Source organism: Chelonia mydas, chromosome 2 (assembly GCF_015237465.2).
Source record: "Chelonia mydas isolate rCheMyd1 chromosome 2, rCheMyd1.pri.v2, whole genome shotgun sequence".
In the NCBI taxonomy this organism is placed as follows: domain Eukaryota; kingdom Metazoa; phylum Chordata; order Testudines; family Cheloniidae; genus Chelonia; species Chelonia mydas.
Genome location: NC_057850.1, coordinates 153,160,704 through 153,184,853, shown reverse-complemented (window position 1 = coordinate 153,184,853; position 24,150 = coordinate 153,160,704). Strand labels below are relative to the sequence as shown.

At 41.9% G+C, this 24,150-nt stretch overlaps 1 protein-coding gene across 21 annotated transcripts in view; it reads left to right on the top strand.

Moving 5' to 3' along the window:
- Nucleotides 1-24,150, top strand: part of LOC102943985 (poly(rC)-binding protein 3) — a 703,847-nt gene that overhangs the window by 366,962 nt on the left and 312,735 nt on the right. For 3 of the 21 annotated variants that reach the window (XM_037889899.2, XM_037889900.2, XM_043540387.1), the window contains one exon: nt 17,049-17,099. The exons of the other annotated variants lie outside the window; for them this stretch is intronic. The gene's annotated coding sequence lies outside the window, so the exon portion shown is untranslated. The remainder of the gene's footprint in view (nt 1-17,048; nt 17,100-24,150) is intronic. 21 annotated transcript variants of the gene reach the window in all.

Below are 24,150 nucleotides of genomic sequence, written 5' to 3'. Positions count from 1 at the left end.
TAACAAAACAAAGCAGGACAATGAAAGAGTTATGAAATAGGGAGTCAAGAATTCTCAGAAGTGCTGTCTGAACATTATGGTGGCAATATACATGCATTTTTCCATGTAGCTTCCTCAAAGACTTAGAATAATAGACTTGCTAAAACCATGCATGCTAAGCATTAATCAAACTCTGGTAGAGAGTGCTTCAAAACAGAGCTGCCATCTGCCTTATTTAGAAAAGCCAGTAGGAACTGCAGCAACTGGCTTTGTCTGAGGAGTTTGAATTTGTTGTGAGAAAAAAAATGTAAACAAGATAATGAAATGCCTGCAGGGTATAGCTGAAGGCATGGGTGGTGAATACAGAGGTGCATATACCCGAGGTACATATACCATACACCAAATGAGACCTTCAGGCATTGCTTCCGGTTATATAGCAGCATCACAGTCTTCAATTTTTCTCATTTTGTTAAAGTCCCTCTATTGCATTATAAGAAAAATTCCATGGAGACTGATTTTAAAGCAGAGGATGGAGCTTTAAAAGTAGAAAAACTGTAGGGATAGATGTGATGTTGCCAGATCACTTAACATCCATCAGTTATGTTTCAAAATCATCTTTATAATCTTATTGTACATAGCATCTTTGATACCAGTGTATAATCAAAGATTTTAGTTTGTGATATGAACTTCTGTAGTGTCACCGGTGACTAAAAGTGGCTTATTGAAATATGAAAATGTTTTGTTTCAATTCTTATGTATTAAAAATTAACACACACAGGTTTTAGGCACATATGGTGTACGAATAGTTTTATACAAGTTCTAGGCACATGTACTGTACGTATAGTTTTATGCATTTCTGTTTTTCAAACTGCATGGATATCAATCCTAATATCTGGTATCTTTGTTAAGATACAAGTTATAGCTTTCGTTTGGCAAGTTCAAAGAGGTTAATAGATTGGCACTCAAGTTGTGTTGAAATAACTGACAGTACACTACAAATGGAGGTTCTCAAATTATTGCTCTATAAATGATTGCTCTGCTCAAGAAAATAAAATTGAAGATGTTAGCGCTGCTTCCTTCTAAGAATTTATCTCATGCATCTTTCAACCCCACCTCTTTGATCAATAGAAATATTTCTCAAGCCTGCCCATGGGGCTAGTACTAAGTACTCCATTGTGCTTTGAGATCTTGAATTCTAGTTGCAGATTCTCCAGACTTGCCCGTGCCAGTGGGCACTGTTCATTTTCTGGCCATTTAAGACCATGTTGATGCTTTCCTGAGGGTGCAGCTTTCGAATCTCTTCCAGAATGATGGTGATTATCGGCAGGGACTTTGTTGGGGGCAGAGGGAGCAGTATAAAATAGGAAAGAAAATCAGGGATCTTCATGGCTTTCACTGGGATATGATGGTTCCCTCAAGTGAATGAAAAATGTTGTAAATATTTTCCTTCAGGTTCAGTTCTTATCCCTTCTCCTTTAAAGCCCCTACTGTCACTGATATTTCTTCAAAAATTATGTTTCCCTTCTTGGATCTTCTCAGCCCTGGTTTTATGGCTGATATTTAGAGATGACATAAAATAAATGTCACCTTCTTTTTTTTCTTCTTCTTCTTCTTCTCCCATTGCTTCTACTGCACCCAGATGCTCTCTGGCACTGGCTGCAGTGCTTAATGTCAAAGAGTAGATGACATGTACAATCCAAGACGCAGGGTTTCCCACTCTTACTGAATTAGATTGTTCAGGGAAGTGGGAGTGACACAAATTTCTACTAGAGAGACAAGGTGGGTGAAGTAATATCTTTTATTGGATCAATTTCTATTGGTGAAAGAGACAGAAGTTACATCTGTAAAAAATATTACCACACCTACCTTGTGTCTCTAATATCCTGGGACCAATACAGCTGCACAATAACACTGCAAACAGCGAGTTTCTACTCAGTTTTGTTGGAATATTTACATTGGAAGTAGGGAGTTGTATACCCACAGAAGAGGTGGGAGGGGAATCAGTACCAGACACCTGTAGATCACTGAGGTCTCAGGGGAGTTGCTGGAGGCAAAGGGTTGTCACACAGAGATTGCTCACTTCTCGTTTGTTGTCAGTTCCTGCAGCAGCTATGTTGGTAGGGGATTCCCACGCTGCTGACTACCCCAAAAATTACCCTCAGTGATGTTGTAGTGGAGAGTAGGAAACCATGCAGGTCCTTGTAGAGTCTCCCTGCAGTAGCACATGCCTGTTTCCTGTACAAAAAAGAAGACACAAGTGACCTGCCAAGCAAGCATTGCGTTCTAAGAACTCAGTGCGAGCAAGTCACCAGAATGTTGTGAATGGCCAGCAAAATGGAAGGAAATACCAAAGGGTGATATGTTTTTACATATCTAGATCAGTTCGAAACACAGGGGCCCAGATCATCTAATTCCAAGGTAAAACCGATGGCAGGAGGATGAGAGGCAAGATATTTCACTGAGGATCTCCTTACAGAGTTCCTATGCAATTGCTCTGTCGGGGGTGGAGTTTCACACCTCCCAACCTCACCACCTTTGGAACGAGCTGCAGGGCCCACCTCCAAATCTGGTGCATCCCCAGGAGGCCAGAACCAGCCTCTGTACCAGCTGTGGCCATTGGGTAGCATGGCTCTATGGAGCTGCACTCTCAGAGACCCTTCCAGCGTGCAGCTGCCCCAGGCAACCTCAAGTGGTGAGCCACAGTAAAGATCATACAACCCCAGGGAGCCTCCATGACTGGAGAGGTGACAGTATTTGTAGAGCCCTGCGTGGATACAAATATAAACCCACGGATGCGGCTATCCGCAGGTAGAAATCTGTATCCGCTGAACCGCGGGGCTCTCCCGGGAACTGCAGTGGCGAAAGGAGCAGAAAGTGCGGCCTCCGCGCCCAGGAGCCAGTGACCCGTGCTGGTCCTCTGGTGCGGCTGTACCACTCCCAGCCCTGTCCTCCAATGGGGCTGTACGGACCCCGGACAAAGACCTCAGGATTAGTCTGTAGAGTATGTTGGACCAGGATGCATAAGGGATAAAGGCTGATCCTGTTTGCCTTTCTCATATGAGTAGTCCTGTCAAGTCACTGGGAATGGTTCAAAGAGTAAGGAAAGCAAAATTTATCCCAAATAGGTGGGGAAGAAATAGCCAAGTATTCTATTTTTAAAATTATGTAACGGAAAATCCTTTACCATTTTTAAAATGATTCAGACTTTTTCTGCAGTACCATTTGTGAAGATAGTTGGATGTAAAGGTTATTTTAAAGGTTTGATTCATTAGAAAAGTCAGACCAAACTGGGCCTTACATTTGTTTAGGTATATTCTGGACTTTAAGATTTTGAAAGTGGTGGGGGGAAAGATTTTATGTTATAGGTTTATTTTTATTGTACTCCAGTCTTTTGAAACTAATAGCTTTTTGGTTCATCTCATACATTGTGTTGGACTTAATACTATGGAACTGAGAACGAGGCCAGCTTAATGAACTGATATTCAACCAGAGCTGTTTGTCACAGTACTAGGAAAGGTTTCAGAGTAACAGCCGTGTTAGTCTGTATTCGCAAAAAGAAAAGGAGTACTTGTGGCACCTTAGAGACTAACCAATTTATTTGAGCATAAGCTTTCGTGAGCTACAGCTCGCTTCATCGGATGCATACCGTGGAAAGTGTAGAAGATCTTATTATATACACACAAAGCATGAAAAAATACCTCCTCCCACCCCACATTTGTTATCATACACATTGTAAGGAGAGTGATCACTTTAGATAAGCTATTACCAGCAGGAGAGTGGGGTGGGACGAGGTATTTTTTCATGCTTTGTGTGTATATAATAAGATCTTCTACACTTTCCACGGTATGCATCCGATGAAGCGAGCTGTAGCTCACGAAAGCTTATGCTCAAATAAATTGGTTAGTCTCTAAGGTGCCACAAGTACTCCTTTTCTTTTTGCGAGCACTAGGAAAGTAATGCACTATAGAATATTCTGTTGTAATAAATGTAATGTTGTAAATTTCATACCATATATAAGAAAAGGATCACTGCTACTTCATGTGTGCAAAAATAATATTAATAACCTGCAGAAAAATCTGTTCAGAAAATCCAGGTAGGAGTCATGATCCCAAACCTCCAACTCTTTACTCGTAGAAGTAGTACTACTAAATGAAATGGCACTACTCACATGAGTAAGTAGTTGCAGGATCAGGCCACCTGGTGGTACAGTGGTTGCCATAACTAGAAAACAGCCGCTACTGCAATATCTGAGATAGCACCATATTTCTCTAAATTTAGAACAAATTATATCTGCAATATCCCCGATATTAGAATAGGGTCATTGTTGGTGAATGTTTGTGTCCCTTTACTTCCAAGAGAACTGCAAACAATTACACAGGGCCAGAGTCTCATCTTAGCTGTGCAATTGTAAATACAGAGGAACTCTATCAAGGTCAAGGAGTTAACTCTGATTTACTGTAGTAAACTGAAAGAAGAATTTGGCCCAGAAAAAACAGGCCTTTGTCTAAAACTGTATTTTCTTTTATTTGTTTTTTACTTTGTTTTCATTTACACACAAATCGGTTATGGTATTTTGGGGTCAGATGCAGTTCTTTCCTCAGTCCTTACTCAGTCAGACTCCAATTGATTTCAGTGGGAGTTTGCCAGTTTACACACTGAGTTAACAATCTCAGGATTTGGGCTTGTTGTGGTTTGAGATAGGTCAACTAATCCAGATAAAATATTAAGTATACCTGGGACCGGGGTCCCCGTGGGGGCCAACCGAGGTTACTCAATTAAGGTGAACTGCAAAGAATGGGGTAGACAAACCCCAAAGCTGGTGGATAATTCAATACTTAAGTTTACCAAGCCAGCATAAAACAGCTTCTTTATTACCTCACTGGTTGCCCAAAAACCAACAACACAGTTCTCTTAAAGTGACCCAGCCTCAGGCCTCCATCCAGGAACCCAAGTCAAATGTGATGAAGATTTCGCAAAATCATATTTCATCATATAAAAGAAAAGGTTCTACCAATCCCAAAGGATTGGACACATTACCTCCAAGGTTATTGAATATTTCAGATCTTATCCAAATACATGCATACAGCCAATTCTTATTAACTAAACTAAAATTCATTAAAAAAGAAGAGAGAGTATGGTTAAAAGATCAATATACATAGAGACATGAGTTCAATTCTTGAGGTTCAGATACATAGCAGAGATGGTGAGCTTTGTAGTTGCAAAGAGTTCTTTTAGTATTTAGTTCATAGTTATGGTCCAATGTCCAATATCATATTCAGAGTGTAACAGCATAATTGGGATCTCATCCTGAGACTCAAACTTCCCCAGATGAAGCTTAAGCAGATCTGAGATAAAAAGGATCAGGTCCCAAGGATCTTTTATACAATTTCAGGTCGTCTTTGACAAGTTGGAGTCCCTCGGGGAACAACAGGCCCTTATTTCCTAAGCATCATCGTTCATTACTCACACAGATTAACATTAAGGCAATGTATCCATCAGGCAGTCTATCGGCAGTACTTAGCTATATGAATTAACATAAGACAATTGCCTGCTCCTCTGCCATTCACCGATTATTTGCTATACATGTCAAAGAGAGATGAATACAGAGATATCCCGTGTTTACACTTCATTTAAATGCTAGGTTGTTCTTTTCATCTTTGAATGATCAGAATACAGCATAGACGGGGACTATCGATTACATTGTTGACATTACCCATATACATGTAAATACACAAAAACACAAACATTATCTCCCCACATGTCTTTAAGGGTTGAATTTGAGTCATTCATCCTGCAGGATGTTTAACCCTTTCTGGCCATGCATCACAATACCCCTTCCGCCTTGACTCTCTGAAACTTCACATGCATTTCAAACCAAACCTTAATGAAGTTCAAAAGAGTTTGGTGCTTACGTTCCCCTCTCCACCAGGTTTACTTTCATCTTCGCTTCTGGTTCTGGCAAACAGCAGAGGAAGAAATGTCATAAAGTAATTGCTGTTGCCTCCTGGTGGCAGGCGTTCAGTGCAGGTACTTGGACTCTTGTGGAAAGTGCCTTGATAAACAGGAGCTGGAAGGCATCCCCTAAAGAAGCTGGGGAATGGGATTGGGGATCCTAAAATCTGATACAGCAAGAAGACAGCCCCCTTTCCCCAGCCCCTTAGCCCTAGTATGAGGGGAAGGTGATGGGGTCCCAGCAATAGGGTGCAACCAGATTTGGAGGAGTGGGTGTCTGATGGTAGCCCTTCCCAATTAGGTGGACACAAGTGAGGAAGGAATGATCAACTGCGCTTAACTGATACAGGAAGTACTGGAAATTGTGTGAGAGAGCTGTTCTCACAAGATGCGCAACCCTGTTCCAAGCCTATCCTTGGCATACCCAACATACTTATTTAGATGCCTGTTTAAATGGACTTTTGAACCTCTAAACCTTCTTGGATTCAGAGCTCACTAATTGTTACAAACTGTAATGTAGTTATTTTAATATCAGAAGAAATATAAAAGTCCTTTCACCAAATTCTGCTATAACATTTGTGTAAATCTGGAGTAAATCCATTGTGTTACTTATATTTATATTGGCATAACTGAGAGAAGAACTTCATTCCCCATCTGGAGACCATGTATGAATTGGCTTGCTTAGCATCTGTAAGATACGCTGCTATAACTCTGAGGAACTTTCAGTATAAAGAAAGTATATGGCTACATGTCCAAACGTATACAATATATCCAATACGTACAGTATGTAACTGTCTTTCAACTAACAAAAAGTAAAAGGTAAAGCAATTAGCATTATTCAACTCTAGTTTTTCTTGGATATTTAATAAAGAGTGCTTTATCACTCTATTTAGATACTGCACATATGCTCAAAAAAACTCAGAGGTGCTTGGGGAATCAAATATGGAAAAGACTTCATTGATTTGCATACTGATAGGAGAAATCAACTTGCTTCTTTTTTCCCTTCAGCTTCTAGCAACTATACTTTTTTCCAGTGGCTGTTTTCAACAACAAAAACCATCCCAAAAGTGAGGCAAAATGAGCAATTAAGTGACATTAGTACTGGGTGGTCAGCTCAGCAAATTTCTAGTTAGCACATATGGGCACATGCCAAGGGTATGATTTCAGAACAAAGTGAACTTGGGCACTTACCTTGCATCTAATTTAGGTGTCATTCTGCATTGTGACTGCTTGCACCTGAGCTAGCCTAACCCAGACCTAATTCAGACCTGGGTGCTGCTCACCCAAGTTAACTCTGCAGGAAAGACATACCACAAAATATGTGGAGAAAAGTGTATAAATATAGCCTTTAATTATATTGCTCATATAATAATATCAGGAGAGGAGAAACACAATTCACTCTGAGGAAATGTCAGCTCAAATAAAATGGAATATTTCTGAAGTATCTCATAAAAATACCATACAAGTAATTAAGGAAAGCTAGATGTGACAGAATGACTGACAGATGCCTTCCCAGCATAATCATGGTGATGTCTTCCTGCTGAAGGCATTGTTGCTTCTGTCTAAAGTGTCTGATTTCCTTTCTGAATGTTTGCATTCAAAATGTAATTTTTTTCTGTATTTGAGTCTACTGTACCATATGCAGGTGTTCAACAAATAAAACATTCCATCACAGGTTGAAGATTACTATACAACAAAAATTGAGTTAAGATTAGATAGTATAGCTTGCAGAGTTTATCAGAGTATACATATGGAGCTGCGTCTGAAGTGAAAAAATATTTGGTTTCCAATGCAGATTAAAATCATATTTATTCAGTTTTGTGGAGTATTAGCAAGCTTTATACTTTCTTGCACCATCACCATATTCATTTTGTTGATGCAAACATACTAAACACACTCTTATGCAGATGGAACTCAGCTCAAGACCATATTGTTTGTTCCCCCCCCCCCCCCGCCAAGTAGCCACTTTACCATCATCTTATTTGAACAGCAAGTTGGACAAATATATTGTATCATATCTATGGCTCTAAGCTTGCTGTGATTAAATTGTGTGTCAAATGCTCCCCATCTTATTTACACTAATAGTCCTAATGAAGTCAAGGCAAGTAGGTTTGGCCCTTTGAAAAATTAATTTGTTGCAGCAAAAATGTCAATAGTCATGGAATTACAGTATAAATAATGAAAAATCCTGAGCGTAATACTTAATTTTTTTTAACTATGTCAGGAGCAACTTTCTCCCTTGGATGCCCTGCACCCATTTTTCCTTCCTCTTTACACACCTTGACTTGAAATTCAGTTGTAAAAAGGCTTTCCTTACTTGTTTTCCCTCTCAGAAAGCAGCATGAAGTCTTTCAAACCATTATTACATCAAGCAGGGACATGCAGCTTGTCATTTATTAAGAACTCCTGTTTTCTTACCTTCTTGTCACTTCCTTTCTGAATAAAGATTTTTCTGCACCCAAACCAAAGCAAGCTTGTTTTCATTGCTCATTGCTTACTCTCCCTAAGTACCTGACTACTGTATAATGAAGTAAATGGGCATATTTCTGAAAGCAAGTGTTGCAGAATTGGGACATCTTTAATAACTGGCTCTACAAGCTCCACTTGGCATGGTGCCATATGATGTCCAGCAGAGCTTTGGATTTGAACAGGATTTTTAAAAAATTATCACAATTGAGAACCTGCAGCCCAGTGGGAACCATTGAAGAGAACCCTTCTTGAATCTCAGCATTAACCAGGTGTGAAGAACAGCAGCTGTGAAGTGGACACCAGAGTGACTGCCCCCGAAGGGACCTAGAAGAATATTCCCCTAGGCAGCATTGGCTACTTTTGATGGCAAAAAATGGTGCTTCACTGTAACAGTATTTTAAATCTATCTACATCTCAATATCTGTTAACTGATAGGGCAGGTCTGTCCAAAGATCCAGAAATTCTGACAATCATGCCCTCCTTCCTTAAAGGAAATTGGAACCCTTTCGCTGTGCTGTGCTCTGGTGATGCCCTGCCACTTTCCCCCTGTGCAGCTATCGATATGGTAACAAATTCTAAATTCCAAATCCGCCTCCTATTGCTCAGTGGACTGGGAAGCAAGTTTGTTGTGATTCTCACGGAACATTGATTAACTTGATATTTCAGCTTTTTTCCTTTGAAATATGTGATTTTTTATGGTGGTGGTTGCTCCTGTTGAGTTCAAAGAAATACTACCATACTAAGAGAAGCAGGACACACTACCTTCATGAAACCGTTTGTAGTAGCAGTGAGTTCACTGAGTCTACTTGCATTAGTAAGGACTGCTTGTGCAAATAGGTGTGGCAAGATCAGGTACTGGGTAGCCAAAGGCAGTATCTGAATTTCTACTTGGTCCTTCTTGGTTGTGAGGTGGCTTTAGGATCTCCACTCTGCTGCAAAACTTGGGACACATTTGCACTGCAGTGAAGGTTACAATTGTGATCCAAAAACACCGATTTTATTTCTGGATATTCCATATAAAGTGTTGTTAAGGATACATACTAGTTCAAAATTCCTTGGGGGAAAGTAGTCCTAATATGTCAGACTTTCTACAGGAATTAATGTGTTTAATAATGTAAATGTTAGAGGCCTTATTGATGCTCAGTATTTGAGCATTGTCTTACTAATAATGTATGTTTGCATAGCATAACACTGACAATCACTAATGAAATACCTTGCAACTCATTCATAAAATGAACAGTCAAGAATCATGTATAATGAAAGGGAACAACAGTTAGCAGCAGCTCTTGCTGTATCTAACTTTCTTCTTGGCCTAAAGAGCTTACTGTAGAAAAATAAGCTCCCTATTTTCTCCTTCCATCTGGTGTCTATGTAGAAGAAACAAAGTAAGGACTATTTAAATAAAACATGTAGCTGTGAACACTGCCCTTTCTAGTTGAAGAGTGGTTGTTACCACTTACATGTGAAATCAGAAATAAAATGTGTTGACTGAAATCCTTTTTATATTCACAGACAAAAAATGAAACCCTTTGATAATAGAGTTGGATTTGAGAACTTATTGCCCTTTAAAGCAAACATAAAAAAAATTTAAATCCTGGATGTTCAGGGAAATCATAGGTAAGATCCCAGAACCAATCTTAACTCTTCCCTTGTCTCCCCTCCCAGATCTCACTTATGGGACAGAGACTGTGGCCATTTGCCACAGGAAATGCTGAGTAGGTGAATTCTAATTCATTATATGGTACTATAATCTTCACTCTCCCCATCACACTAGGTTGAGAACAAAATGTTTAGTGGCGGGTCTGTATTGTGTATAGGGCAGATTTCATGGCAGATGGAGGAAAACTTTGATAGTTGCCAATATGTAAAATAGTCATCAGTTTACCTGGGGGAAGGGCATGAAGTTTTGGAAGCTGACTGAGCCCATGAGTTTTCACAGACAGAATCATATAGTTGGTCCTTCTTAGGAAAATGGGGAGGAAAGAACTGGCTTCCCTTTGGTGAAGGTGATTCTTGGTTCCTGCACTAAAAACTAGATCCAGTAGCATGGCCAGTTTCATGGATCACTGTGATGATTGCAAGGGCTAGTCCCAAAGTTTTCATGGTAAACATGAGATTCTGGCCCAGTTTACTGCACGGGTTTGTGACATTGCACCCCATAATGCTTTATAGAAATATGCTTATGAGTGTAAATATGTCATAACTGGAATATGTTTTATGCTAGATATGCCATGCAACATATCTTCGCAAAGGTTATATTCTACTGAATGTATTCATCCTATTTGTATGCATGTATCATTTTTATATCTGAAGTTATGAGCGTTGGCTCTATGCTTGTATTTAAAGTGTTTGCTGTAGAAAGCACATAAGACAGATTTGGTCAACATAGTGTGAAGGGGTTATTCAAGTAACTGGGAGTACTTAGCTAACAATGGACCTTGAGAGACACCAATCCACATCTGAGCTTTCCTGGGATCGTTCAAACTAACATGTAAACAATGGCATCAGCCTATAAAGAACTGAGTCATGCATGGACGTATAACTTGCCCATGTGACTCCAAAACTCCATCTTGTAGCCGTGATTCTGCACAGGAGAACACAAGGGTTTCCACCCACAAGAGAGAGACTGTATAAGGCCCTGGGAAACCCTTCCATTTTGTCTTCAGCTGGCTCAAGAGATAGCCTCTCCACCCCAAAGAAATGCCTGAAAGAAACTGAAACAAAGGACAGTAACTACGGGGGTGTGGATGATTGCTGGACCCAGACAAGGAGGAAGTCTAGTCTGTAAAAGAAGCTTATTGGAACATCTCTGAGGGTGAGATTTACCTGCATTTAGTTTCTTACTGTATTAAGCTTAGACTTGTGTGTTTTTGTTTTATTTTGCTTGGTAATTTACTTTGTTCTGTCTGTTATTACTTGGAACCACTTAAATCCTACTTTTTATATTTAATAAAATCACTTTTTACTTATTAATTAACCCAGAGCAAGTAGTAATACCTGGGGGAGAAAACAGCATATCTCTCTATCAGTGTTATAGAAGGTGAACAATTTATGAGTTTACCCTGTATAAGCTTTATTTGGGGTTTGGATCCCATTGGGAACTGGGTATCTGGGTGTTGGAGACAGGAGCACTTCTTAAGCTGTTTTCAGTTAAGCCTGCAGCTTTTGAGGAATGTGGTTCAGACTTGGGCCTGTGTTTGTAGCAGGCTAGCGTCTGGCACAACCAGGCAGGGTACTGAAGTCTCAAGCTGCCAGGGAAAACGGGCTTAGAGGTAGTCTCAGCACATCAGGTGGCAGTCCCAAGGCGGTTTCTGTGACCTAACCCGTCACAGGGTTGTCTTTGTGGGTGTTGGGAGTTTGAGAATTTCTAGTAGCAGAAGACTAGCTCAATCAAGTCTTACAGGAAGCTTTCTATGGCATCAAGGGGGTTGCATGCCTCTTGCATCTGAGAGATTTATTCTTCCACAGCTTTACCTGTTTCTTCACCTCCCTTGACAATTCTTGATGCATGGGGAGCTGAATGACATTACAGTGTAAGGTGAGCAACTCGGGTTGGTGGAATTCTGCAGAGGAATGGCTGAGAGCAGGTCATGGATGGTGATAGTTTTGTTTGATCTCGCATTCACCAACAGAATTTTGAATTTGGTGCCGTTTGGTTTCTGGTCTGGGGCTGTTAGTGGCTGATGGTGCAGGGAATAAGAATTAGATTTTTTCTAGTTGTTCCGGATTTATTTCTTGTTGCAGTGTGGTGATGTGAGTAGTATGGGCCAGCTCTTGGAGAAAGTTGCTTATGTTTGGTGGGTCTTTGTCTCTCTCACAATTATAGTAGACTTGCTAGGCCAGTTTGCATGACCTATTGGTAGGATGACCTGGAAACGGGTGCAACTAGTACGGAGGGAGAAGGATGGGCAAAGTAAGGTAATCTCTGGTCTAGAGATGCCAAAGTTCTCAGGTGATGCACCCAATAAATCCCATCACAGTATCTCACTGGGTGTGTTTAGACCCGACGCTGCTACAGAGAGAGAGAGAGAGAGCTGCTACTTCCCACCTGTGGCTAAGTATTTGATCAGGAACTGCTGGGATAAAAGGCTGCTGCTCATACAATGGGTTCCTGCTGCTGCTGAGGAGCCTCTAGAGCAGTGGCTCTCAAAGCCGGTCTGCCGCTTGTTCAGGGAAAGCCCCTGGTGAGCCGGACTGGTTTGTTTACCTGCCGCGTCCGCAGGTTCGGCCAGTTGCAGCTCCCACTGGCTGCAGTTCGCTGCTCCAGGCCAATGAGGGCTGCGGGAAGCGGCGTGGGCCAAGGGACGTGCTGGCTGCCCTTCCCGCAGCCCCCATTGGCCTGGTGCGGCGAACTGTAACCAGTGGAAGCTGCGATTGGCCGAACCTGCGGACGTGGCAGGTAAACAAACTGGTCCGGACCGCAAGGGGCTTTCCCTGAACAAGCGGCGGACCGACTTTGAGAACCGCTGCTATAGAAGACTTTGCACTGCTTGCTATCTGGAGGGATGCAGTGCAAGGAGCCGGGACCTCCCAAGGACAAAACATTGGGACAAACTGTTCTTTGAGAGGGGCCTGGAGGCACATGAAGGTAGGAAGTGGCCCAGGGAAGCAGCAGGAAGCAGATCTTCGTTTACTACAGGGTCCTGGGCTGGAACCCAGAGGTGAGGGAGCACCTGAGTTCCTCTCCTTGATTCCAAGAAAGGGGATATAAAGCCCTCCTGACACAAGCGAGCAAGGACTGTTGAGCCCAGAGTGGAGCTGAAGACCAGACATAAGGTCACTGGATTCTTTATTACCTCAAAAAGGATGGAATTTTAAACAACCTGGCTGGAGGGTTGATTGGGGAGAGCGGTCGAACCACCACAGAATTGGAGTGGCTGTTGACAGTGGGTACTGGAGTTGAAAAGGCTACTACACTATGCCCCGCCATGAGGTGGCGCATTGACTGGTGAGTGACCCTTCTACAGATACTCAAAAGGCAGAAGAATACCAGTAACAAGACATGTCTTTGAGCTACAGTTTCAACCCAGTCTTGCATCTTTAATGCGTGTGTCACTGCCATTGAATTTGAATGGAGTTTTGCATGTGTAAAACATGCCTGGGGACTGCAGGATGGAAGATGCCTGGCATAAATGCAAATGATTAGTGCCTTTAGTGTGTTCCACTTTCAAAGCTTAAGCGGCTACTTCTCTGGGCCACTGTCTTCTGCGATGCTGAGCCATTTAAACTATTGAAGTCCCAATGTTAAAAAATTAAGTAATAATAAAATACCTTTTAACTTAATGAAGAGAGTGAGGAGCTTTGCCAGAGAAGAGCTGCTTGTTCATAAACGTTGCTGAAACCTAATTTTGTTTCAAGTGTTTATGAAGGATTTTACAGTTTCTCTTTTAAAAATAAATGTCAGTGATTATGGAAGGTGGTAGATTGATAGGCCTGAATAGAGCATGTCTCTATCGACAGAATATATTCAGGAGAGACAGACTTCAACTCTAACTCAGAGGGACCACAGCAGAAGGTGACGGCATTAAAAGGTGAAGGCACTCTGCTTGGGCTGCCTAAAGGATGCCAAGTAGTGTCCATTGGATGGAGTTTATTGTATGTGGACAACTGTCTACCTGAAACTGGCATGCAATTACCTGTTCGTTCACACACACTGTGAAATGGTAACCACGGTTGGCTACTATCAATCTGGCAAAAATGGGTGTAAAAATAAAATCCCAGCACACCCAGTCTGGCATGGGCAACTGGGCTAAGAAAAGATAACAATAAACTCGTGGTGATGGTAGTTCTACTCTGAAAAGTGTCAGTGGCATCCTGTTTAACAGATCTGCTCCTTGTGTATATTCAAAGTCACGCGTACAGCCTTTCGTGACAAAAAATCAGGGTTTGGGGTTTTTACTAATTTTTACCCCATTAGCCCTGCAGCATCAACATAGTTGAGAGAATTAGTTGGACTCTGTTTTTTTTGATTGTGCATCATCAATGGAACTGTTTACTAAATTAGAATTAGAGAGCTGGTTGTGCTTTTAGAAACTCACATAGGGAAATGGAATTGCAAGATGTCACTGAGATATAATTTGACCTTTATTACTGGTAATGATGCACAAGATGGAAAGAGAGCAGCTTGATTTTCAGATCCCTGGTTGTTTTTTTTGCTGCAAAGGCAGTTTGAAAAAACATCTTTTTTTACCACCAAGCTGAATATGTTTGCTCTGGAAACCAGTGAGATAATGAACATAAAGCTTCCAAAAGCTATTTTTGTGGAGTCACTTTTCAGAGTATTAAACCTACCCATCGTTTAACCACAACCTTAGACTTTTTTGTACTTTGGCTTGCTATTAGCTTACTCCAAAATAGCAAAAGAATTCCTCTTTCACAGAAAATGGCTATGCTATTTTGTTTACAATAATGCCAGTAATAAAACTAGAGAGAGTTCACAGTCTTACATTTAGGTGGACAGCAGAGCAAAAAACCTCTTCACGTGTTGAAACACAGCAAATTCTTTACAGTTTTCTTTCAGATTCCTTATAAGTACAACTCTGATAAAACATTCATTAAATGATTTAATGGAAGGTTTATTTTTAGAGAGAGGCTTAAGCCAGCTACCAGATTTAGATGCAGGTTTTGATTTCAGTTATACTCAGAGATGGGGGTTTGTTTTGATCTGGGACTTGGAGTTATACTCATTTCCAAATTATGGATAGATATGACACATTTTATAATAGTTAATAATCAAGAAAGAGGGTTTTTTATCATGTCCAGTTTCAAGCCTACAAACTTGTACTCAAGTAATGCAAACCTATTTTTTTATTATTGGAAACTACTATGGGTATCTCTACAGTGCATTTAGACACCTGCGGGTGGCCGGTGCCAGCTGACTCAGGCTCATGGTTCAGGCTAAGGGACAGTTTAATTGTGGTGTAGACATCTGGGCTTGGGCTGGAGCCCAAGTTCCAGGATCCTGCAAGGTTGGAGGGTCCCAGAGCTCAGGCTGCAGCCTGAGCCTCAACATCTACACTACAGTTAAACAATTCCTTATTCTGAGAACCTGTGAGCCCAAGTCAGCTGGCATTGGCGAGCCACAGGTGTCTAATTGCAATGCAAATATACCTTATCTTTTAGGTACTTTTATGGGCCCATTGCTATAGTATCTGAGTGCCTCATAATCTTTAATGCATTTATCCTCACAATGCCCCTGTGGGCTAGGGATGTGATATTATCCTTGTTTTACAGATGGGAATTCAGGCACAGAGGGCTAGATTTTAAAAAACATTTAGGTGCTTAACGCTGCAAATAGGCACCTAGTGGGATTTTCAAAAGCAGCTAAGCAATTTTTGAAAATCTGACTAGATATCTACCTGTATCTGTTCGTGCCTAAGTAGCTGTGAAAATATTGACCACAGTGACAAACTCATGGCCACAAAGGAAATCTATGGTGGAGCAGGAACTTAATACAGGTCTCCCAAATGCTAGACTAGTTCCCTAATCACTAGCCCATTCTTTCTCTTGACAGTACACTGATAGACAAAAGAGAATTCTTTCCAACTACCATATATACATTTGGGTGAATATCCTCATGCCACTCTCAAAGGTTTTAAACTGTGACCAAAAGGGCTGAATGATAAAGCTCACTCCAAACCACATCAGCAGCCCTGTGTGTGTTGGCCAGAGATTGGTCTAGACTGCATGATGAGGTGGGGCTGCCACTCCCAGGAAGAGTGAGCTGAACTCAAGACCCCTGCCTGAAAGCACATGATGGAGTCACTGCCTAGCCCGGCTGACTTCTACATTTGTTATGACATAAATAAATATATATTTACTTTATTGCCGTTTTTAAGGTAGTAAAGAAATAGATTTCTTCACCCCACAAAAGCCCTCCAGCAGTTTTATTCTTTGTTGGGGGGGGGGGGTTGTATTTTCTCTACCCTCTTTCAGGTTTGGAGTGAATCAAATATTTAAAAGAGAATATTTCAATTGGAAAAAAAAACATGTATGATCTTTCATTTAAAAAGCTATTTTGAGGGCTTAGTAATTATAATGTAATCTCCTTGCCCAGCCAGTCACAATCTCTGCTCCCCATACCCTTTTCCCAGTCCCAGTCTCCTTGCCCAATTATTTTTAGTCTCCTCCCCTGCTGGCTCTCAATGCTCAAACTGCTAATAGAGAAGCAAAAGTCCAAGCAATGGAGACACTTTTTGATAGATAAATACAGGGATACAAAGCTTGGTCTGAAGATACGTGACAGCTTGCTTTACACTCTTTTCTTATTTACGCTGGTGACAGGCGTATTAATGGGTTATAGGTTTCTGAAGGTTTTCATCATTGAAATCTTCCTAGTTTGCCAATTACCTCATAATTCTTTAAGGGATCACTATTCTGAGATACAGAGGGAGATAGAGAAATAAGTTTACTAGATATAGCTACAATTAGTATTAGCATTAATTAGCACTACCAAATAGAAGATTTATTTTTAAAACAGATGTTACAACAAAAGACCAGATTGTGCTCTGCTACTGCAGCTTAAAGCCCAGGGGGTCACCTCTGGATTTACACTGAGAAAATGAGAGTAGAATCTGGCCCCAGTAATTTTAGCTTACTGTATAATTGGGGCACAGTTTTACCACTCTGTCTTTTCTTTATTACACCAGTGATCCCACTGACTTCAAGGTGATTACTCTCCTGGGAGTTCGCTACATGATGTGAGTAAAGTCAAATCCAGTTTGCTGCAAAGATAACAGTACAGATTTTGGGCAAAGCAGCATGAAAGCTTTGGAAGGATCACCCGTACCATGCGGGGGGCGCTCTGGTGCGATAGAGTCAATGTAACAATTGGTGCAGCCCAGCAGAGGGGGGTGTTGGGGGGAAAAATGGAGTATGGCTCGCGCTTCCCTGTCACCTCTTGGTCCCTGGTATTGATCTCAACCTCTTAAGTGATTGGCATCCAATGCCAGTTAGAGAAACCTTCAGGCTACTTTAACTTAGCCTGGGAGACCAGAGTAGAGCACATGGAGCCCAGGAACCAGACACCACAAAGGTGGCATAAATTGAAGTTTTTATGGACACACAAATCCTGGCCCCAGATGGTTCTGCGTATTCCTGAGTGTAACTCCACTGTAGTCAATAGAGTCATGCCAGGATTAAATGTGGTCCATTGCTTATTTTACAACTATTGATGTCAAATTCTGACAGTCACTTTACTGCTCTTGGATGCGGACTGAATACGTTGTTCAGCCAGTCATATGAAAGATTTCCATCTAGTCAGCTATGTTGAGCAATTTTCATGTGGCAAAGCCTTTATTATTTTGTGCTGGTATTGTTAAACTTTACTGTGATAAAGTACATGAAAAGAAAATCCAATGATCTATATAAGTCTACAGTATATATGCAGGTTTCTGGAAATGGCCCACCTTGATTATCATACACATTGTAAGGAGAGTGATCACTTTAGATAAGCTATTACCAACAGGAGAGTGGGTTTGTGGGGGGGAGGAGGGGGGAGAAAACCTGGATTTGTGCTGGAAATGGCCCAACTTGATTATCATATACATTATAAGGAGAGTGATCACTTTAGATAAGCTATTACCAGCAGGAGGGTGGGGTGGGGAGAGAGAAAACCTTTTGTGGGGTAAACACCCATTTTGTCATGCTTTGTGTGTATAAAAAGATCTTCTACACTTTCCACAGTATGCATCCGATGAAGTGAGCTGTAGCTCACGAAAGCTTATGCTCAAATAAATTGGTTAGTCTCTAAGGTGCCACAAGTACTCCTTTTCTTTTTGAGTATATATGCAGTGAGATACCAGTTTGCTGCCTGGATATAGCTATTACAGTAAAATGTACAAGAAACTCTTTCAATAATCTTTAGTACATATTTACCATGTAAATTAAATGATAAGGAAAAGACAACATCTTAGTGGGCTGTAGAAAGTAAAGGTTTGAAATGTATTTGAAATCACTATTGAAATTCTTTTTTATACAGTTCAGAAAGTGAACAAGCTTTTCTTCTTCATAAAATGCTGTATATACAGCAGTAAATCTCAAATTCATAGCACATTCTTCTTGTGGTCTTTGCCACTAAAAACCGTTTCTGCATGTATGGACACTACCGCAAACACACCTTCAGTTCACTAGCATAAGCTTTGTCATTGAAATACCACCAAGTATTGAGATCAGAATAGAATGGATATTTGTTCAGGGAATGGTATTGGTGGGAAAGGTCTTCCTAAGGGCTTGTCTACAGTGCCCCACAATATGGGTAGCAGGATTCCATTAATGCAAACAAGGAATCTCAGTTTGTGCCAGCAGCATTCACATAGGTTTTACAGCGTAGTACTTTGGGCACTGCAGTTCACAACCTCAGAGTCCGAACTGCGGGGCTGAGCAGACATAGCCTTAGTGTCATGCTAACACTGGTAGCTCTCTTTGCAGCATAGTCTTTGAAAAAACAAAACAAGTTTGCTGACCTAGCTCTTATTTCAAATGTAATCGGTTCTCATACTCTAACTACGTTTTTTCCCTTCAGTTTTGTTCTGTTTGTACAGCACCAAGTACAGTGGGGTTCTGGTCCATGATCTAGGCACGACTGCAGTAGAAAGAATAAAGCAGTTTCAGGATACAGGGATTCCCGCCATAATCTTGAGGGCTTGTATGAGAGTTAGCACTTTCTGCCCTTTTGAAAACCCTACACGACATATTGAACTGGCTGGAATATGCAATGTGACAAAATAACCACTTTTAGCTCTGTGCAGACAGTGGACAAATTCACTTTTAATTGTGATGAGTTTCTCCCTGCTGCACTTCATCGGGTGCATACTTGAGGGAGAAAGATGGTCTAAAAGTCTCTAGGTCTCTGCTTCCTTTCTCTCGGCTCATGATACTTGGCTTGATGGGAATGCAAACAGCTGATTAGATACTTTTAAGTGGATGAGGCTGAAGTGACCCTGTCTTACTTCCCTTTGCCTTCATTCCTCTAATCCCTGTCAGCCCTTCTCCTACGCTGTTCCTCAGCGAGTGACGGCTCAGCTGCCCCACACCTGGCCTCGGGCTGTTCTTTCGCTCAGCGTCCGCTGCCTCGATTCCCTGCAGGGTCTCAGACCGCTCACGCCTCTGGTGCCTACCCCCATCCCCCTCAGCGCTGACTCTGCGGATCACGGCAGTCCCTTTCCAGTGATGCCCCTTGCTCTCGCTCGCTCCCAGCGTGTGACGGTGTAGCTGCTTCTGCCCTGTGCCGCTCTCGCAGCCCGGCTCTCAGACAGTTCCTACTTCTCCATCCTCCTCCTGGCTGAGTCAGGCTCACCCAGGCTGCAGCTGCCCCCTGTCGCACCCGGCGCGCTGGCCTGCCCTACCCGCTGGAGCAGAGCGGGGCAAACGGACCGCCCTGCCCGGCTCCTGCGCTCCCGGCCGGGGAGGCTCGCCCCCGGCCCCGCCGTTCCCTGGCCGCGCGGGCAGCCAGGCTGCGAGCTCCTGCCGCGCTGAGCGGCATGGTAAGGGGGCGGCGACGGCACGCGCGGCGATGGGGGGGAGGGGTCCCGGGGGGCAGTCAGGGGACAGGGAGCGGGGGGGGGCGGTTAGATAGGGGATGGGATCCCCGGGGGGTGGGAGGCGGTTGGATGGATCAGGGGTCGTGAGGGGAGCAGTCAGGGGGCAGGAAGTGGGAGGGGTGGATAGGGGGCGGGGGCCAGGCTGTATGGGGAGGCACAGCCTTCCCTACCCCGCCCTCCATACCGTTTCGCACCCCGGTGCGGCCCTCGGGCCAAAAAGTTTGCCCACCCCTGCTCTGGAGGCTGCTTTCAGAATCCTTAACCCCAGCCTGCTTCTCCCATGCTTTCTAGGGTAGCCAGCCCTCCAGGCTTGTCCTGGACTCTCCAGGAATTAAAGATTAACCTTTAATTAAAATGATGTCATGTGATGAAACCTCCAGGGATATGTCCAACCAAAACTGGCAACCCTAATGCTTTCCCCTCTGCCTGACCCTTCCAGCGTACATGTTCCTGGTCACTTTAGATTACATAGTACCCTCAGTAGGGCAGATGCCAATCTTAGGTCTTTGCCCCTCCTCGGTTTATTCGTAGGCTGAACTACTCTTCAAATGAACTTTCAAACAGACAGTGAGGAGCCAGTAGAATAATTAAAAATATAAATTTAGTTTCACTACAAAAAACAAAAACCAGGACAACCATAAGCAATTTGGGGCAGGGATGCTCTTGTTCTGTCTTTGTTCAGCACTGAGCACAATGGGGTCTTGGTCCCTGTCTGGGGCTCCAAGGGGCTACTGCAATGTAAGTAAGTGGTGGTGATGGTGGTGGTGATGATTTTTTCATGCCAGGCAAACAAATCTGAGATTCTGGTTGTCCTGGGACAAAACACATTAAAAACAAATAATAAATTCCTAGTCAGATAGCAAGCTTTCATGCAAGTGTACTTTTCCATTCAGTTTTGGGGCTGGATTTTAAGGGGGAAAGAAATGTTGAGGTTATTTCTTCATTTCTGAAATAGATATTTACACATTGTTAGGCATTTTCTATTGATGTTATTGATACATTTTGAGTCTGTTTGGAGGCAAGGGGAATGTAGCAGTTACGGCCTAGGATAGTGCAGTAAGGCACAATGGGATGCGCTTTGTTGTGTACTATGAATGGCTGTCACTTAGCATTAACCAGTCCGATTGCTCAAATCTCCTGCCACTTGATCAAAGTGAACGACAGCAGACGTGCTTGGAGTATGAGCGCTGCTACCAATCACACTGATTATTTAACTGCTTTGAACAGGGAGGAGGCTGGCCAGGCTGCACTCCAGTTTTGCCTTTTCATTGTGCTTTTCTAGATTGGAAAGTTGTTCAAATTCTTATTTGTACGTATTTTTAAAATAATAGCAGAGGTATGTGCATCAGAGAAAAGTTCAGCTTTTCATAGGAATGCCCAGCATAACATCACTTACTAAGCATGTGTAGGGAAGGGACAGAATCCTTGAAAATATTGTAATAGATTTTGAAAAATTAATTTGATCTCTCGGAAGAAATGTCACAGACAGCAATAATCAAAAGAGCTTGACTAGCAGCACATTAATCACTGTGAAATGCGACAGAACAGAAAACATCCAAAAAGTGACATAAACTTATGATCAAAGATAGCATTAGTCTTCTCAATTCTTGGAAGAGTTTCAAAAACAATATTTTCTTCAAAAATTACTGGCAAGATGTAATGGAAAATGTAGTCTGTTTAACCTTACCTCAGACTTTGTCATCTTGGTGACAAAAGCGGATAGCCCTGTGTCAGAAGCAAATTTGTCTGCTACTGAACATGACTCTTGGACATTAAAATTTATATAAATCTATTTATTAGCAGCGTCAAGAGAGAAGACTAAATTTAAAGATGAAGTAGTAGCGTAATTGTCTTCCTTAGCCTCACTTTCATTCTGTGACCACTCCCCTAGACCTACTTATACGCATTTATCATTGTGTGAATGAAAGGGAGTATCAGTTGATCTAACAAACTGTGAAAAGGTGGGAAGAAGGTGTATGTTAAACCAATTTAGACATTCTCTAGACCCACCTCTGAATCTGGTCTACTGTTCTTTTGCCCAAGATCTCAGTGTCATATTGCCCATTTTATTTTTATTTACAGATTCAAAGAATGTTAGTGACACATATACACTAGACCCTTGTATGAACAAAATATTTTGTAATAATTTCTAGATTAAAAAACCTATAAATAAAATGAAAGCACAGGCATTAAATATAGATCACAGATTTTTCATACTGAATATAAACTAAAGTATGCATACAAAATACACCTGCTTGCGAACTCCAGGCATCTGGACTGACTTGCTGATGCTTCTAGTGGGCTTTCCATATTCCGCTCTGCTGAGAGTGTGATTGCAATTCTTATAAGTAGACCTGAAAATATACAGAGATTTATTCTAAATTAGTATGACCTTGCCCCATGAACAAATAATGAGGTCTAAAGGTCAGAAATGGGTTACAAGAAAAATAAAGATAAAATGCTTACTGGTACCCAACTTAACAAACTGTATTAGATTCAAAGCAAAGTTTTCTCACCACATGCTTTCAGCAGTCTTACTGACCGAACTCTTTAGATCAGGCCCCTTCCTCAGAGTCCAGTGGCTGCTTCCTTTGTCGCTTCATGTGCACAGAATGTGATGGGCAGGGAAAGAGAGAGAGAGGTGTCTGCTCCTTCTTTTTATAATCTGGTCCCCTGCTTTGAGAAGCGTTTCCAGCTGAGAGCAAGCCGACACGCAGTCTGTGAGGAGGGGAACTCCATACTGTTTCTTTGCTAAGATGTAGCTTTTTGCTCCCACCCCCTTTCCTGCAGAAGAATGGCCACTTATCAGGTAATGATCCATCAGTCTTGTTTACTCCTGGCAGAGTCATCAGCTTGCCCTTTGTCTCTGAGGCTACTCTCCAGACTTCTGTGGAAAACATACTTTTAGTCCTGATCTCAGTTTATATTTATAACTTCACATATAATGCTGCTACATGCATTTTGCCGTATTATTGATCAGCAAATTGTGAGTTTTTAAATGATATCTCACAAGACGTATGATAGTGTATAGGATGTGAACATGGGTATATTCTGTCAGACACACACTCTGGAGAACATCTCTTGACAGCCTCCTGAATAGCATACGTTTCTCTGTCTTCCAGCCAACCTGAAGCCCAGAAGGCCACCCAAGGGAAGGGTGCGTCTTCTGTGCAAAGCTTCAGATGCAAAAAATTTCCACATTAGAGAGATGTGGAACTACTTTGGGGGAGACCTTTTCCAAATGAAGTCTCCACCTTTCAACCACTGTAACTCCCTAGCCTAGACATATCCACTTCCCCCCCAAATAACACTGCATAAAGTGAATTATGCCACTCCTACAGTAACTCCCATATGTCTCCTTGGGTCTTTGGCCATGTCTACATGAGGGGTGCTTTATTGCTATACAAATAGCCGCATAATGTACTGTCATAAGAACATAAGAAAGGTCCATCTAGCCAAGTATCTTGTCTTCTGACAGTGGCCAGTGCCAGGTGCCCCAGAGGAAATGAACACAACAGGTAATCATCAAGTGATCCATTCCCTGTCGCTCATTCCCAGCTTCTGGCAAACAGAGGCTAGGGACACCATCCCTGCCCATCCTGGCTAATAGCCATTGATGGACCTATCCTCCATGAATTTATCTAGTTCTTTTTTGAACCCTGTTATAGTCTTGGCCTTCACAATATCCTCTGGCAAGGAGTTCCATGGGTTGACTGTGCATTGTGTGAACAAATACTTCCTTTTATTTGTTTTAAACCTGCTGCCTATTAACTTCATTTGGTGACCCCTAGTTCTTGTGTTATGAGAAGTAGTAAACAACACTTCCTTATCTACTTAATCTACACCAGTCATGATTTTATAGACCTCAATCATATCTCCCCTTAGCCATCTCTTTTCCAAGCTGAAAAGTCCCAGTCTTATTAATCTCTCCTCATACGGAAGCCGTTCCATACCCCTAATCAATTTTGTTGCCCTTTTCTGAACCTTTTCCAATTCCAATATATCTTTTTTGAGATGGGGCAACCACATCTGCACACAGTATTCAAGATGTGGGCATACCATGGATTTATATAGAGACAACATGATATTTTTTGTCCTATTATCTATCCTTTTCTTAATTATTCCCAGCATTCTGTTTGCTTTTTTGACTGCCGCTGCACATTGAGTGGATGTTTTCAGAGAACTATCCACAATGACTCCAAGTTCTTTC